Below are 18906 nucleotides of genomic sequence, written 5' to 3' on the forward strand. Positions count from 1 at the left end.
CCATAACACATGATCAATGAACATGAATAATCAGTATCTTAAACAATTAATATAAATGATCATCTTAACAAGTAAAAGTCATTATCCCTTAATGTGAGTGTTCCAAGGTCGCTCGTATCCGTGAGCACGGCTAGTATACCAGTTTGTTAACTCTGCGCAGAGGTGTACACTTTCACTGTGAGTCATGTTTCCCAAATGAGTGGGTTAATTACTCCCAAAACACTGGAAACCATATAAAGCCACCCAAGAGCTCGTCTAACCGGCCAGGGCCGCAGGGTCATCAGATATAGGAACCCCCCTTCCAATAATATAAAAGGCCGCTTCCATAGCTAGGCTCAACAGGACAGAGGCTGTCCTATACCCAACTCGTAGACCTCTAACCAGCTAGAAAAGGGATTCTCAAGCAACTAGAGCCAGAGCCATATAGCCCTCACAGCTATACGTTAAATCCTAGATAATCAGTTACAAGACAAGTCCTTCTGTTGCTAAAAAGTCATCTTGTTTATGTTTATAGCATATTCATTAATCTAGTTTCAAGATCATGATTGTTGCACTAGCAATAGAACTACCCAATGCAAACCTCCTAGGGTGACAAGGTAATTGAGTATTCAAAAGCTAGGAAATCCTACCATAGGTAGCAAGGAAGACACATGCATATGTATTTTAGTGAGCATCATGAATAGGACAACAAGGAAGGTCCTTAGCTATACTTGCCTTGATCAAAGTTCTCCTGAAAGTCTTGCTGGCCTTGCTGGTCGTAGAAGTTCTCTTGATCACCAACGTAAACCTCACCGTCTGAACTCGATCAACAACACCAAGCAGCAACATACAATCATCCGAGTAATCATGCACGAAGCAAACAAAGGGCTATAATTAGAACAATACACCACCAGCAAGAAAACAGTTTGAAAAGTGTATAAAAACATTCTACTCGTCACTACGATCACATATACGCAAAATTCACCGAAATCGGATCTAAAACGAGCAAGATATGGATTTTCCAAGTTTTCCTATAGACTATTAATGTACTAAACAGGAACTCAAAATTTACAAACTAGAACTGAGCTAACAAAGACACCAACACGTAGATTACGAAATTACGAATCCAACGCAAGTTGAACGGATCAAATCGGAGTTAAAATCAGCATTTTATAAGCATTTGAAATCAGTGGCAATTCTGTAAATATCTGGAACTTGATTTTGAATCTGCTAAATGAAAAATACGTTTTCCAAAAGAGAAAACGTATTCTCTGGAATACGCTTTGGACTGCGGTTTCAAAATCTAAAGAGCTCAGGGGCTCTTTGGCAAATTTTTTCCCGCGAAGGGGTATCGGCCTCAGCGGGCCGTCCGATCCAAGATGGACGGTTTGGATTAGGTCCGAGGAGGAGGGCGGCAGCGCAGTCGCCGGAGAAGAAACGGCCGCGGCGGCGCGACATCGCCGGCGGCGAGGAATCTCGTCGGCGAAAGCATACCGGACGTTTCCGGCCACCATTTGGCTCGGGACTTGTCCCAAAAGAAAGAGGGAAGCGAGGCAGTCTCACCTAGCTCGAAGATGGGGTCGGATTCGAAGCGTGGACGACGGTGGGCTCACGGAGGCGGACGACATTGAACTGCACACCACGGTGACACGATATCAGCAAAATTGAACCGGGGAAAAAGCTCGGGAAGACTCACGGGATCAAGGCGAAGCTTTCTTGCTAGCTTACAGGGGCAAAGGAGCGACGGCCGTGGCAAATTGCGAGCTCGGGCGGAGCTCGACAATGGCAGCTAGGGTTTCGGCGGCACTGTGGCTCAAGACCGAAGCGGCGGGTCGCTTAGGGTTGCAAAGGGCATCGCGGACGCGGTCGTTCGGCCTTTATAGGGACAGGGCATGGCGCGGACGCCCACGTGTGGATCGACGCTCGGTCGGTGTCCGGTTCGACACCGAGCCGGAGGAGGGAGAAGGCGACGCTGACATGCTGGCCCGGTTCGTCAGCGAGACAGAGAGAGAAGGGAGGCGGGCTACGGCCGCTGGCGCTCACGAGCTGCTGGGCTGAGCAGGCCGAAAGGAGAAAGAACGGCCTCTCAGCCAAGAACAGTGACTAGCAAAGCTTTTCCCTTTTCCTTTTTATTTTCTAGAATTGTTTAAATGCTTTTCAAAAGGGATTTGAAAACCTTTTCTCAAGCAAAAAAAACCAGACAAATATAAATCAAATATGCATCAGCATATAGGCAGCAACATGTTGTTAGACCTAAGACTAATTTTAATTTCACAAAAAGAATTATTTTGCCTATGTTAAATGCCCACACAAGGCTAATAAATCAAATTCAACTATTTTAAAGTGATGGAAAGTTTTGGGTGTTACAAATCTACCCCCCTTAAGAGAATCTCGTCCTCAAGATTAGGCTGTGCTTACTCAAACAACTGCGGGTATGCCTTTCTCAATTCATCTTCTCTTTCCCAAGTTGCCTCTGCTTCCGAATACCGATTCCACTGAACCTTGCACATCCTAATTGTTCTGCTTCTCGTAACTTTCTCAAGCCATATCCAAAATCTTAATTGGAAACTCCTCATATGTCAGATCATCTTTAACAGCAAGATACTCTAATGGTATTTGCTCCTCAGGCACACGCAAACACTTCTTAAGTTGAGACACATGGAACACATCATGCACACTAGACAGGTTCTCAGGCAATTCTAATTGATAAGCCACTTCTCCATATCTCTTTAAAACTTTAAACTGGACCAACATACCTTGGTGCTAGTTTACCTTTCATGTTGAACCTTTTCACACTTCTCATAGGTGATACTTTTAAATAGACATAATCTCCTTCTTGCAAATACCAAGTCTCTTCTTCGATTATCTGCATAGCTCTTCTGACGGGTTTGTGCCACTCTTAGGTTCTCTCTAATCTTTCTCACCTGCTCTTCAGCATTTCTAAGCACATCTAGGTCCAAACACTTGACTTTCACCTGTTTGATTCCAAAATAAGGGTGTTCTACACTTATGCCCATACAAAGCTTCAAACGGTGACATCTTGAGACTCTGTTGGTAACTGTTGTTGTATGAGAACTCTGTATAAGACAAACTCTTATCCCAACTAGTTCCATACTGCAATGCATATGCTCTCAACATGTCTTCCAAAATATGATTAAGTCTCTCCGTCTTAGTCTGAGGGTGGTAGGCTGTGCTAAAATTCAACTTTGTCACCAAAGAACTATGCACTGTCCTCCAAAATTGAGATGTGAATTGCATACCTCTATTAGAAACGATCTTCTTAGGAACACCATGCAAACTCACTATCCTTTCCATGTATAGTTATGCTAACTTTGGTCCTCTATAAGTGGTCTTGATAGGTAAGAAGTGAGCAACTTTAGTCAAACGATCCACAATCACCCATATTGAATCATAACCTCTTTGAGTACATAGTAATCCCACTATGAAGTCCATTCCAACTTCTTCCCACTTCCACTCAGGTATCTTCATAGGTTGCAACAATCCTGCAAGTCGCTGATGCTCAGCTTTCACTCTCTGACAAGTATCACATATAGCAACATACTCAGCTACATCTTTCTTCAGACCATACCACCAATACTTCTCTTTAAGATCCAGATACATCTTAGTACTGCCAGGATGGATAGAATAAGTTGAATCATGTGCTTCACGTAGAATTGCATCACGAATGGCTTTCACTTCAGGCACACAGATTCTTTTCCCAAACCATAGAGTCCCATTCTCATCTATGTTGAAGCCTGGAGCTTTCCCAAGCGCTACATTACCTGCTATCTCCCTTAGTTTCTCATCCTCCAACTGACCCTTGCGTATCTCAAGCTCTAGTGTAGGTGTCACTTCTATCTCCATAGCATTATAAACAATACCAAGGTTCAAGTGCTGAAACTCTTCCCATAACTCTTCTAGCACAGGCACCATCTCAAGCTCATTGGCATATCTCTTCCTACTAAGTGCATCAGCCACAACATTCGCTTTACCAGGATGATAGTGCACCTCCAGATCATAATCCTTGATCAGTTCCAACCATCGACGTTGTCTCAAATTCAGATCCGTCTGAGTGAATATGTACTTCAAACTCTTATGATCGGTAAAGATATTACTCTTATGCTCAATCAGATAGTGTCTCTAGATTTTTAATGCATGAACCACAGCTGCTAACTCCAAATCATGAGTAGGATAATTCAACTCATGTTTCCTCAGCTGTCTAGATGCATACAACACCTTTTGTTGATCATCACCAGTATGTAAGAGATAGGCAATTCTGAAAATTTCTGGACGTGATGCAGAATCAGCAGGTCAGAAAAACTGTCATAACTCGAGTTCCAGATATCCAAATAAGATGATCTTTATATGGTTGGAAAGCTTAAGAAATTATCTACAACTTTCATTTAGACCACATTTTCTGATTCTGGCGTTACATTAATCAAAAACAGACCACAACAGAAACTGTCCTCAGATTCCAGACAGCACAGAAGTTCATATTGTGACAGTCATAACCCTCAGATACGAACAGATAAAAAGGTGATTCTTGTGCCATTGGAAAGACACAAAAGTCTATATACTCCCAGTAAAATTTCATGGCCATTGCTCGAACAGGTGAAAAGTTATAACCAAAACATCACTGACTGCTCCAGAAAACAGCAAGCAAAGAGACAGGATAGACCAACCCAAACTATTTATTATAGCACTTTTAACCTTAATATTTTTAACTAAGGAACTCGTGGACATGCCCACAAAGTTCCAGCACTCATAACAAAGATCCAAATCACACATAAATCACAATAATAATCCAGCAAGCACACCAATAGTTCACAAACACTTAAAAGACTCGACTCGACTCACGATACTAAAAACGTGCCTATTACAATGGTTTCATAAACTTAAGGGGCGGCGTTCTTCTTGGTGGAGGGCTCATCTAACTTCTCAAACAGCTTGGGATGGCCTAACTCGGCGTTAAGGCCATCAATCTCTTTCTGGTATTCTTTGATCATGTCTTGTGCCTTCTTCAGCTCTCCTTCTAACGCTCCCACCTTATTTGTAAGTTCACGGTTTAACTCAACGGTGGCCTCAAGAGTCTTCGATCCTTTTACCACTGACCTCTATGGTCCAACTATTTTTCTTCAGAAGATAGCATGGGTAATACAAGAGGCCATCGTCCTTCTTATCATCAGAGAGACGGCCACGGTACTAGGCAAGTGCAATGGAAGCAGCATCCTCCATGCTTCTTTCCGCGGTAGCTCGACTTACATGGTGGGTGACAACTGCATCTATCTTGTGAGTATTCGGGGTCTTGATCAGCAACCAAGTATCCCAAGATGAACCAATTAGAGGATGACTGTGCTCCGTAATGTGATACTCCAGAGTGGCTTGCAGGTCTAGATAATACACTCCAACATCATTGTCAGCAAGTCATGGTAGAAGGCATTGTCATCAGGCTTCTTGATGCTTAACTTGTCAGTCCAACCTATACGAGGCAGTGGCTGGAGTACTTCATCTTCATCATCATTGGTCAAGTCAATGGCCTCCACACGTGCTGGTGATTAAGCTATCGGAGTTGGTGAAGAATGGACCTCTTCTCCAACCTCATTCTCCCAGTTCTTCCTCTGGACGTCCTGTCTAGGCTCCCATTGGCTTATACACAACATGCTATGGTTGAAAGCATCCAACGTACAAGCGGGCAGACTTGCGATCACGTGTCATCTACAGAAGAGTCAAATCATTTAGAATAGAATCAATTGATTTTATAATAGAATAAGACAAAAGAAGCACAAAACTTAGCAAATAACAAGATTGAGGTGGAAAGCAAGAAACAAGTGAAGCAAAGGAAGCTAAAAATGACCATTCTAACTAGGCTTCCGTCCTACAGTCAACAGTGCTCTGATACCAATCTGTCACATCCAATTTTAAGAAAAAAAGAGGATGCATAAAAGTTTTATGTGCACCCCATGAACGGTCGCACACATAAGTGGATAAATTGTGAATTGTACCAACACAATGTTTATTACATAGCGAATAAATATTCAACACATAGTCTTAAACATAGATATAATAGATGCTAAGATAACTATCTTGCGGAAGCTCCAACAGGGACGTCAACTGGTGGACACCAAGCCTAATACTCATCACGATAATCTTCAATCCAATCTTGATCTGTTACCCATCCAAGATTTTTCCAACATAAAAGATAAAGCAAGGCATAAGTACATGTCGTACTTAACAAGATAACTAAGGGTTCATGAGGCTCAAATAGCTGACACTGGTTTACTACGGTTAGCATTTAAGTCATCATCAAGTTTAGCATTTATTAACATCTAGGTAGCAATAATCCCATAACACATGATGAATGAACATGAATAATCAATATCTTAAACAATTAACATAAATGATCATCTTAACAAGTAAAAGTCATTATCCCTTAATGTAAGTGTTCCAAGGTCGCTCGTATCCGCTGAGCACGGCTAGTATACCAGTTTGTTAACTCTGCACAGAGGTGTACACTTTCACTGTGAGTCATGTTTCCCAAATGACTGGGTTAATTACTCCTAAAACACCGAAAACCATATAAAGCCACCCAAGAGCTCGTCTAACCGGCCAGGGCCGCAGGGTCATCAGATATAGGAACCCCCCTTTCAATAATATAAAAGGCCACTTCCATAGCTAGGCTCAACAGGACAGAGGCTGTCCTATACCCAACTCGCAGACCTCTAACCAGCTAGAAAAGGGTTTCTCAAGCAACTAGAGCCAGAGCCATACAGCCCTCACAGTTGTACGTTAAATCCTGGATAATCAGTTACAAGACAAGTCCTTCTGTTTTAAAAAGTCATCTTGTTTATGTTTATAGCATATTCATTAATCAAGTTTCAAGATCATGATTGTTGCACTAGCAATAGAACTACCCAATGCAAACCTCCCAGGGTGACAAGGTAATTGAGTATTCAAAAGCTAGGAAATCCTACCATAGGTAGCAAGGAAGACACATGCATATGTATTTTAGTGAGCATCATGAATAGGACAACAAGGAATGTCCTTAGCTATACTTGCCTTGATCAAAGTTCTCCTAAAAGTCTTGCTGGTCTTGCTGGTCGTAGAAGTTCTCTTGATCACCAACGTAAACTCACCGTCTGAACTCGATCAACAACACCAAGCAGCGACATACAATCATCTGAGCAATCATGCACGAAGCAAACAAAGGGCAATAATTAGAACAATACACCACCAGCAAGAAAACAGTTTGAAAAGTGTATAAAAACATTCTACTCGTCACTACGATCACATAGACGCGAAATTCACCAAAATCGAATCTAAAACGAGCAAGATATGGATTTTCCAAGTTTTCCTATAGACTATTAATGTACTAAACATGAACTCAAAATTTAAAAACTAGAACTGAGCTAACAAAGACACCAACATGTAGATTATGAAATTATGAATCCAACGCAAGTTGAACGGATCAAATCGGAGTTAAAATGAGCATTTTATAAGCATTTGAGATCAGTGGCAATTCTATAAATATCTAGAACTTGATTTTGAATCTGCTAAATGAAAAATACGTTTTCCAAAAGGGAAAATGTATTCTCTGGAATACGCTTTGGACTGTGGTTTCAAAATCTAAAGAGCTCAGGGGCACTTTAGCAAATTTTTCCCACGAATGGGTATCGGCCTCTGCGGGCCGTCCAATCCAAGATGGACGGTTCGGATTAGGTCTGAGGAGGAGGGCGGCGGCGCAGTCGCCAGAGAAGAAACGGCCACGGTGGCGCGACATCGCCGGCGGTGAGGAATCTCGCCGACGAAAGCATACTAGACGTTTCCAGCCACCATTTGGCTTGGGACTTGTCCCAAAAGAAAGAGGGAAGCGAGGCGGTCTCACCTAGCTCGAAGATGGGGTCGGATTCGAAGCGTGGACGACGATGGGCTCGCGGAGGCAGACGACGTTGAACTGCACACCACGGTGACACGATATGAGCAAAATTGAACCAGGGAAAAAGCTCGGGAAGACTCACGAGATCAAGGCGAAGCTTTCTTGCTAGCTTACTGGGGCAAAGGAGCGATGGCCGCGACGAATTGCGAGCTCGGGCGTAGCTCGACAATGGCGGCTAGGGTTTCGGTGGCTCTGCGGCTCAAGAGCGATGTGGCGGGTCGCTTAGGGTTGCAAAGGGCATTGCGGACACGATCGTTCAGCCTTTATAGGGACAGGGTGTGGCACGGACGCCCATGCGTGGATCGACGCTCGATCGGTGTCCGGTTCGACACCGAGCCAGAGGAGGAAGAAGGCAACGCTGACGTGTGGGCCCAGTTCGTCAGCGAGACAGAGAGAGAAGGGAGGCGGGCTGCGGCCGCTGGCGCTAGTAGGCTGCTGGGCTGAGCAAGACGAAAGGAGAAAGAATGGCCTCTCGGCCAAGAACAGTGACTAGCAAAGCTTTTCCCTTTTCCTTTTTATTTTCCAAAATTGTTTAAATGCTTTTCAAAAGCGATTTGAAAACCTTTTCTCAATCAACAAAAACCAGACAAATATAAATCAAATATGCATCAGCATATAGGCAGCCACATGTTCTTAGACCTAAGACTAATTTTAATTTCACAAAAAGAATTATTTTGCCTATGTTAAATGCTCACACAAGGCTAATAAATCAAATTCAACTATTTTAAAGTGATGCAAAGTTTTGGGTGTTACAGGAAATTGCGGCATGGACTTTGTCGGTGAAGCGAAAGCTGTTAGCCCATAGGATCACCGGCTTAGGTGAGTGAACCACTCACTAGTCTTGCCGAGCACCCGCTAGCTAAGCCGACCACAAACAAGCATTGTCCATTCCCACACACTATGGCTCGAGGTTGAAGAAGAGGGAGAACAGAGCATACACACACAGTACTGGCACCAGCATTGACCGGAGCCCTGTATAGTCCATGGTAAATCTGAACTCTCTTTACTGAGTTGCCGTGGTAGTCTATTTATACAACTCTATCCATCTAGTCCTAGTACAGCTGCCATGCTGCAACAGTGACTGGATAACACAGTAGGGTTGACTCTGCGCCGGCCTCTGCATGTGGCTACAGTGCTGCAGGTGAGCCGTTCGGCGCCTGCACCTGCAACGGCTACAATATGCTGTCTTCCCCTGCTGTGTGTTCACACAAGGTAGCAGTAGATTATCTAACAATTCTTCCCCTAATCCTACTGCTAACCCTTGTACCCCCTCCATGCCGATCATCTCCTTCAGCTCCATGAACCGAAAATGTCTGAGAGGCTTGGTGAGGACGTCTGCGAGTTGCCGACTAGTTTCGACAAACTCGATGACGATTTGTCCTCCATCGACACAGTCCCTGAGGAAGTGAAACTTCATGTTGATGTGTTTGCTATGGTCGTGCAAAATCAGATTCTTTACGAGGGCGATGGCGGGCTGGTTGTCCACCATCAGTGCTGGTGGGTGAACTTCCATGCTGGTCAGCTCGCCCAGCAGCCGGCGCAGCCACATAACTTGGCACACCGCTGTGGCCGCCGCTACGTACTCTACCTCGCACGTAGATAGTGCCACCACCTTCTGTTTTAGCGATAGCCATGAAATTAGGGCCGACCCGAGGAAGACGAGCACACCAGAGGTGCTCCGTCGTCCATCGATGTCCCCCGCCATGTCTGCATTGCTGAACACAGTGAGCTACAGCCAACTCCTGTCGGTCTTTGGGAAGATGATTCCCTAATCTACCATCCCCTTGACGTAGCGCAGTAGCCGCTTTACCACAGCCCAGTGATCGTCTTTGGGATCCTCCATGAAGCGACTGACGTAGCCCATGGTGAACGTAATGTCCGGCCTCATGTGGACTAGGTAGCGTAGACCATCAACGATGCTCCGGTAGAGTGTTGCATCCACATTCACCGCGGTGCTGGCCTTTGTCAGCTTCAGCCACTCCTCCATCGGAGTCACGCATGGCTTGCATTTAGCCATGCCACTCCTCTCCAACAACTTGGAGGCATACGCGCTCTGACCGAGCGTGAGTTCCTCCTTCCACTGTCTCACCTTGATACTGATGTAGTAGGAGAGTGCGCCGAGATCGCTCATTCAAAAATGAGCCGCCATCTTGTACATGAAGTTGTTGATGTCCTCCATGCATGCACTAGTGACGATTAAGTCATCCACATACATGATGACGATGAGCTCCTCCTTCCCCCATCACCACGTGTAGAGCACGTGCTCAGTTGCGCACCTCTAAAACCCAAGCTCGCCCCGCATGGTGTCAAGCTTGGCGTTCCATGCTCGTGGGGCCTACCATAGCCCATAGAGCGCCTTGCGTAGTCGGAGCCCCCTGTGCTCTTCTCCCTTGACGGTGAAACCTAGAGGTTGCCTAATGAAGACCGTCTCTGCCAGCTCACTGTTGAGGAAGGCCGATTTAACGTCCAAGTGATGGATGTGCCAGTCCTTTGCTGCTGCTAAAGCTAGTAGCAAATGGATAGACTCCATGCGCGCTACTGGCGCGAAGACCTCCTCGACATCTATGCCCTCGTGCTGAAAAAAGCCTCAGGCGATGAGGTGCGCCTTATGCTTGACAATGGCACCGAGCTCATCCCGCTTAACCTTGTACACCCACTTCAGGCTGATCGGACAGCATCCTAGAGGTGGATCGATGAGCAGGCATGTCTCGTTTTCCTCGATCGCCTTCATCTCCTTTAGCATCGCCCATCGCTAGTTTCCATTGTGCTTGGCCAGCACGAATGTGGGTGATTCCTCAGCACTAATGACTAGTAGCTCTATGTCATTGAGTAGTCAACTAGCTAGGCCTGAGGGCCCTGTGCCACTCATGATGTTGTCTAGTCTATGGAACCGTGCCTCCTCACCTTCATGGAAGGCATCCACGAACTCGATGATGTCACTTGGAGGTCAGGCGAACTCGATTAGTGTTGATGGAGTTCCATGTTCCACCTGAGTGCTCTACATAGCACCTAGAGTGCTCGGCACCTTGGTTACAGTGCTCAGCACTACTTCTAGACATCTCATCATAACTCCTACAGTGCTCGGCGCAACTGTAGGAGTGCTCAGCCTCAATCTAGGAGTGGTCGGCACCACTGCAAGACCTCTTGGCTCTACTATGGAAGTACTCGGCACCCATCCTGGACTGGTCACCACCACTGTAGAACCTCCTAGCACCTCTCTTGGCATGCTCGGCATCCCTCCTGAAGTGCTCGGCACTGCCCCAGGAGTGCTCGGCTCTACCGCTGGAGTACTCGGCACCCCTCCTAGAGTGCTTGGCACCTGTTCCCTAGCGTCTCCACCACCGTGGATGACTAGGTGCTCGACGATGAAGGTGCTGGTGAAGCTATCAACTTCCCCCATGCTGGGACTGCTCTAGTCCCAAGCTGCCTTCTCATTGAACACGACATCGCACGAGACAAGTACCTTGTCTCCACGTGGGTCATAGAGCTGGTACTCCTTGGTACCCTCCATGTAGCCTAGGAACACCATTGGTGTGCTCCTGTCCTCCAGCTTGGTGAGGATTGGCTTCGTCTTCCTGACGTGGCCGATGCAGCCGAATGTCAGGAGGAAGGACACGCTCGGCTTGTGCCCATACCAAGCTTCAAATGGCGTCTTGCCCATCAGGTCCTTTGTCGGAGCATGGTTGAGGATGAACACTATCGTGGTCACCGCCTCACCCTAGAACCTTGCCGACATGCCTTTGGCCTTCATCATGGATCGAGCCATGCCGACCACTGTCTGGTTCCGTCTCTCCACCACGCCATTCTGTTGTGGCATGTACGGCGCGGTGTGGTGTCGCACCACACCTTGATCTGTGTAGTACACAGCAAACTCCACCAAAGTGAATTCGCCACCTCAATTAGTCCTCAGCACGTGGAGCTTCTTGCCGCTCTTGGCCTCCATGCGCATCTTGAACTTCTTGATCGCTGCCACCGCTTCATCCTTGCTCATCAGGAGTTGCAGCCACATGAAGCAACTATAATCATCCATGAGTAGGAGGAAGTACCACCGGCCACCGTTTGTAGCTGGTGTGATTGGCCCGCAGAGGTCGCCATGGATGAGCTCAAGAGCGTCCTTCGCACGATACTTGGTCGTCTTTGGGAATGGTAGCCTCCTCTACTTCTCGGCTAGGCAACTGTCACATAGCTCGCCTTCGTGCTTAATGTGAGGTATCCCTCGGACCATCTTTTCTAGCTGACCAAGCACGTCGAAGCTGAGATGACCAAACTGGGCATGCCACATCCACGGTTCCTCGGTGTGCCTTGCCGCCAGGCACACCGGTTGCTCTACCTTTAGGTCAAGCAGGTACAACCTGTTCAGGGACCTCTTCACCTTGGCAAGAAGTTGCTGCTCCTAGTCCCTGATCCTAAGGACTCCATCCTTGATTAGTACCTAGCTACCGTGCTCATCCAGCTGACCAATGCTGATGATGCTAGAACACAACTATGGGATATAATATACATCAGTTAGCGTGCAGTGCTCCCTGTTCTAGCACCTGAAGATGATGGTGCCACGCCCTTGGATAGCCACCCTTGAGCCATCACCAAACTTCACCGTACTGGTAACATCATCGTCGAGCTCGAAGAAGGATGCCTTAGAGCCCGTCATGTGGTTGCTGGCACCAGAGTCCAGACACCATAGCTGCTCCTAGTCGGCACCCACATGTCCAAGGTGGACTTGGGCGTGTGGTTCGTCGAGGTTCACAGTTTTCATGGCCTTCCCAGGTCCTTCCACCGTCGTCGCTTCATCCTTCTCCTCGGCCTCGATGTCGTGTAGTGCATAGAACACCGCCATCAGGATTGTGGCCTTATCCTTATCATCAGCTTGTGCTAGATGAGCCTGAGCCTTCTTCTCCTGCTTCTTCTTCTCCGAAGAAGCCTTGCACGGACAGGCGTTGGGGTCGACCTGCTTCTTCTTCTCCGAAGAAGCCTTGCACGGCGCTTGCCATCGCCACCGCGGCTAGAGGAAGCTGCCTTCCCAGAGTTCCTCCGAGCAGCCCACTCCTCTTCTGTCAGCAGTAGTTTGTTGTTGTCCTTCGTTGTTGTCGCCTACTCCAGGCGCTCGTCCACCGCCCGTAGACCGCTCATCAATGGTGAGGGTGGACAAGTCCAGCATCATCTCTATGGAGAGAGCGATCTGGATGTACTTTGCCAGCACGGAGTGGAGGTACTTGGAGACCACCTCCTCTTCATCAACAGTGACACTGTGGCTCTTCAGCTTGCTGATGAGCGTCTGCAGGCGGAGGGAGAAGTCCTCCACTATTTCACCATCCTTGAACTTGAGGTTGGCATACTCCTGCTTTAGAAGTTGGGCCGTCGCCTTCTTTGCGTAGTCGGAACCGACGTGCATCACCGCAATAGCCTCCCATGCCTCCTTAGCAGAGCTCTTCGCCCCCAATGGCTCCCTATACTCCGCCAGCATAGCAGCAAGGATAGCCTCCAACGCTGACATGTCATCTTCTTCATTGTCGGTGCCCTTGTCAATAGCATTCCAGAGCCATCGGGCTCTGAGCTTGACCTTCATGGTCACCGATCACTCTCCATAGTTGTTGCAAGTCAACGTCGGCCAACTGGTACCGCTGACCTCTCGCACCATGCGAACAACGACCTTCGGTCGTGGCTGGGCAGCCATAGCAGTGCCACTGCTATCACCCATCTCTGAACCGTTCGTCATCGCCAGCGGTTAGTTCGACGATGGCGCTTGTACGGCTCTGATACCACTTGTTAGCCCACAGGATCACCAGCTCAGGTGAGTGAACCACTCACCAGTCTTACCGAGCACCCACTAGCTAAGCCAACCATGAACAAGCATTGTCTGTTCCCACACACTATGGCTAGAGATTGAAGAAGAGGGAGAACAGAGCATACACACATAGTGCAGGCACCAGCATTGGCCGGAGCCCTATATAGGAGATAGCAAATCTGAACTCTCTTTACTGAGTTGCTGTGACAGTCTATTTATACAACTCTATCCATCTAGTCCTAGTACAGCTGCCATGCTGCAACAGTGACTAGATAACACAGCAGGGCTGACTCTGCGTCGGCCTCTGCATGTGGCTACAGTGCTGCAGGTGAGCCGTTCGGTGCCTGCACCTGCAGCGGCTACAGTATCATAGCAGGGAGCCTTTTCGACACCGCCGTCCCCTGCTATGTGTTCACACAAGGTAGCAGTAGATTATCTAATAGAAGTTAGGGCACGTGTTCCAATCTGATACTACCTCTGCGTCTATGCACTAGAAGCACAGATTTTTTTTAATAAAATATTACAAGTATATAACATAAGTTTACACCATACTGTATCAAGAACGATAAAATATTAGAATTTTGACAGAGAGGGGATCATATAACTTTTAAAAGCTCAACTCCTAAAAGAGTGCAAGTGATTATCACTCTCTCGTAACCCTACTTGACTCTATAGGAGTATCTGATTCTTACTCTAAAACAAGAATCTGGTGCGATAGAACTGTCAAAGCCTATCCTTTTGACATCTCCCCTCCACCCTCTGATTTTTTGCCCTACACAAGCATTAGAGATGAGACCTTTATATTGGCTTGGTTGATACATACGACGACCTCCATCTTATTGTTTATATATACAGGCCCCTCCAAGGTCCTATACATACACAAGTAGGAGCCCTTATAGCAAAGATCTCGGGATTCCTAGTCCAACTAGGATTTGAGTCACCATATAACTATGTGCCTTGGCCCTATTAATCATTTGAAGCCATCATGCTTCTCCAAAAATCTACATCAAATCGACTCCTTTTCTTTATTTGTACTCTAATAATTCACTTCAATTGAGTTGCGTTTTATCTTGTTCTTGCTTGTGTTCTTCGATTCACAGCAGGGATTAGCCTTCTTGATGAGGTCAGCTAGATTTTGACACGGTTGATAACCATAGGAGACGTGGTGCTAAGGTTGCACGGTTCGGGGCTTTGTGATCTGAAGCCGGATCGGTGTGTCGTTCTCTACCAAATCGATAGTTACCCCAACCTGATGGAAGATCCAAACTACTTTTCAATCTTGCAATTTCTGTTAAATTATTGCTACTTCTCGCTACCAAATTTTATGTCTCCTGTCACGGGTGCATAACCGTGGCAAGCATCATGGTTGTTCATCCGAAGTTGATGTGTGGGTCTCCGGTAGCTCGGGTACTCAAAAACACAAGGGAGATATCCTGGTTCGGGCTATCGAGGCCCTACGTTCAGCAGGGAGGTGTTCTTCGTATTCAGAAGCACCCAAGTCAGGGGGTTACAATGAAGGAGAACGAGAGTTTGGCAGGGGATTGCTCGGTGCTATCCTATGGCTCGTCGGCGGTGGTGTTCTTCCACAGCGAGTAAGGAACCGGCCTTCTCTAGCTAGGTAGCCAGGGAGGAACTCCCTGGTGTTCCTGTCGGTTTGCTACTGTTCTGTTCTGGGTTCCTTCCCCTTTCTCTAGAAGCCGACGCTCCTCTTATATTCCGAGGTATGTCGGGTACAAGTCGGTTTGGGGTTCTAGTCTATGGTCTTCATACGCCGGGTGCGGAAGGGTGCTGCTACGGCGTGGGATGGACCTCCGAAACTACTAGTTCATGACGTGGCAGCAATAGCAGGAGCTATCACTACCACTTGCCGATTGCCAAAACCAATTTTTGCAATAGTAGTGACTTTGAAGTGCAAAATAGTGCGCCAAGACCAATATATCAAGTAATGGCTCGCAGCTCCCCAACCCCTAACCCCAATTGCTCAACATCATGAGTGTCCTCTTCACCTCAACAGTTACTTCTCTATTAATATGGCTATATATAGCGTGCCTGGTGTATCTTTAGTTATAAACAACACAAGTCTCCAATTATCAGCTACTTGGGGTGAGCCATTTTCCTTTTGTGAGGTACGATTTTTTTTTTCAGTAGGATTCAATATAATTTCCATTCATTGTGTCAGAAATTGAAGCATAACACGTAGGCATCCATCATCTTCGCAGATGAAGCCTGCAACGGTGGCACTGCTCATTTTGGTGAACATGATGTGCATTATTTCGTACTTTGATCATGCAAGTTTTCTTGGAACAATGGCTGTAGAAACCACCATGCTGGCGAATTCGTTTGGAAACAATGAAGGAACGAGCTTTATGAAAGGCATAAATCTTGGAAGGAAGCTGATTCACAGTACTGATAATTCACACCGCTGGTTTCCTATCTCAACAATCAATGGCCTAATGAACAACCTCCAGCTCATCATTAGTGGCTGCATACATTCCCTAAAGTTCATAAATGTATGTCGTTCCACGCATATGCAGGACATCCTACATACTATAGACACGGAATGTTGCATCAGCAGGTTCTGGGTTTAGACCTATATCTAAATAATCTCTGGGGCTCAAGAAATGCCGTGTAATTTGCTTGCCCTGAGCATACGCTCAATATTAATCAATAAACAGATGTCCTGTGTGCGATAATAAATGACTCAGATAAATCCATGGATGAAGTTCTTTATGAAGGAACCTTTAGCCATCGTGAATAGCATTTACTTTGCCTCTACATCACCTTCTGTTTTCACAATTAGAATAATAATAATAATAATAATTTGAAATAAGACAATGAAATTTTGCAAGGGTGCACGCGAGCCTTGAGTGGTGGCAGCGGCGGTGTGCTCAGGCTCGCCCTGACTCCTTCCAGAGGGTACACGAGAGCGTACCTGATGAGTATAGCCCCTAAGCGATCTATGGGATCGGTTAGGTCCGTCGGTCGGCTTCCTCTTTCCTGGAGACTTAACATATCCCTATGTTAGACTCTCGTCAATTACCCAACATACTAGAAATGCAGCAAAGGTATAATATTTGCAAATACTGATTGTATATGTAGGAAATATTAGTAGTGACGATAAGAAGACATAGAAGGGTGCCGTATTACTGTTTACTGCATGCCATCTTTGTCGAGCTAAATACTTGCTCAAACCTTGATTGTCTTACAAACAAAACATCTAAGATAGATGTTATCATTATTGCGTAAGGAACAAATCCATCCACGGGCTAAGTTTAGTTCGCGTCACATCGGATATTCAGATGTGAATTAGAAGGACTAAACATGAGCTAATTATAAAACTAATTGCACATGAGTAGACTAATTAGCGAGACGAATCTATTAAGCTTAATTAATTCATGATTAGCACATGTTTACTGTAGCACCACATTGTCAAATCATGGACTAATTATACTTAATAGATTCGTCTCTCAAATTAGCCTCTATCTGTGTAATTAGTTTTGTAATTAGCCTATATTTAGTACTCCTAATTGGTATCTAAAGATCCGATGTGACAGGGCTAAAGTTTAGTTCGCAGGATATGGATCCAAACACCATACCAAGTAAGCATACTGTTCAACATATTATAAGAAAAAAATCTTATCACTTGGAAGTTGCTTGATTTGATATATGTTAGTGTTTCAGAGAAGAAAATTTATCATTTAGTAATTCCTCTATCGTACTAGATGACTATTCTAGTGAGTGATCTTATTTTTTATGAGGTTGGTCTTTCCCCAGGTGGTATCTTACATCAAAAAAAATAATTCTCTTGCGGCTAAGGCTCCAAAGTGAGGACAGCCAGAACTTGTCGACAACCCTAAACCACATCAATTGGAATACTTCATGATGTCATCAAGCTATATGTATGCAGCAGATGGCCGCATTGGCTGTAGAGATTATGGAACGGCATACACAGTTTACTGTGATCAATATATAATTTGGCATGCTGATACTAACATCTTCTAATCTAAGGTTGTTCTTATTAGAAGACTATCATAATTAGATTTTGGCCACGGAATTTTCTTGGTTTTCATGATATATTTCTGAGTTATGCACATCTCCTATGTGCCAAAAGAAAGGCAAGCATTATTATTTGTGGAACAGGAAGTGAGCCTAGCTCAACTGGTTGGGCAGGGAGGTGTGGTCATGCACCCAACCACCCAGGTTCAAGTCATCTCTTGAACTGAGTTTGGGTGCCTATTTCTCGTCTTAATGAAAAACCACCTAGTTCCTACTAGGTTGGATCTCGTTTTTTTATTATTTGTGGAATCTAAGTTTTAGAGATAGGTATAATCTGCTAAAATGACAGAGTAGTAGTATGAAATATGTTTGTGTTGTGTACAAGAAAGGAAGAATTATTTTTTTAGGAAATATGATTGGCATGCATTTACTAGACAGTTTGCAAAATCATATATATGAATGAATATAAAAATCCATATAGTTCTAGAAATCCAAAGAATTTGTTCGGTGTGCATGCCATCAAGTTGTTTTCATGTTATTGGGTGACATAATTATATCATCCACCTTATTTGTTTGTCGGACATGTCAAAATATTCGGTGCGTTCGTTACAATTCTTATTCACAGAGAGAAGTGTGCAAGCACAATACCCACTGCCCTAGTTGGGAGACGATTCTTTTCTTGTTATTGGGTGACATACACAAATTTGTTCACAGAGAGAAGTGCGCATACACAAATTTGTTCGATGCGCATGCCATCAAGTTGTTTTCATGTTATTAGGTGACATAATTATATCATCAGCCTTATTTGTTTGTTGGACGTGCCGAGATATTCGGTGCGTTCATGACTGATTCTTATTCACAGAGAGAAGTGCGCGTGCACAAAACCCACTGCCCTAGTTGGGAGAGGATTCTCTTATTGTCAGGTAATGCCAACCAATCTTTCTCCTACATATAAGAACAATAGTTCCAGCCCATTCATACTTCCAAATGACCAATGTGATTCCAGGATAAACTACTTATCATCTTTGTCTGTTATCTGACATGATGCTATTTTCATAAAGGTCCTTCCATTGACTCAGGTCACAGCTACCTAAGGAGTTAAAAATAATTCATTTGAATCACTTTTCCATTGATTTTATAAAATACATTGTGCCCTGTCCAAATTCTTCAAATGTACTCAGTTGTTGTTAAGTTGATGAAAAACCAAGAGCCATAC

Source organism: Miscanthus floridulus, chromosome 12, assembly GCF_019320115.1.
Source record: "Miscanthus floridulus cultivar M001 chromosome 12, ASM1932011v1, whole genome shotgun sequence".
NCBI classification, from domain to species: domain Eukaryota; kingdom Viridiplantae; phylum Streptophyta; class Magnoliopsida; order Poales; family Poaceae; genus Miscanthus; species Miscanthus floridulus.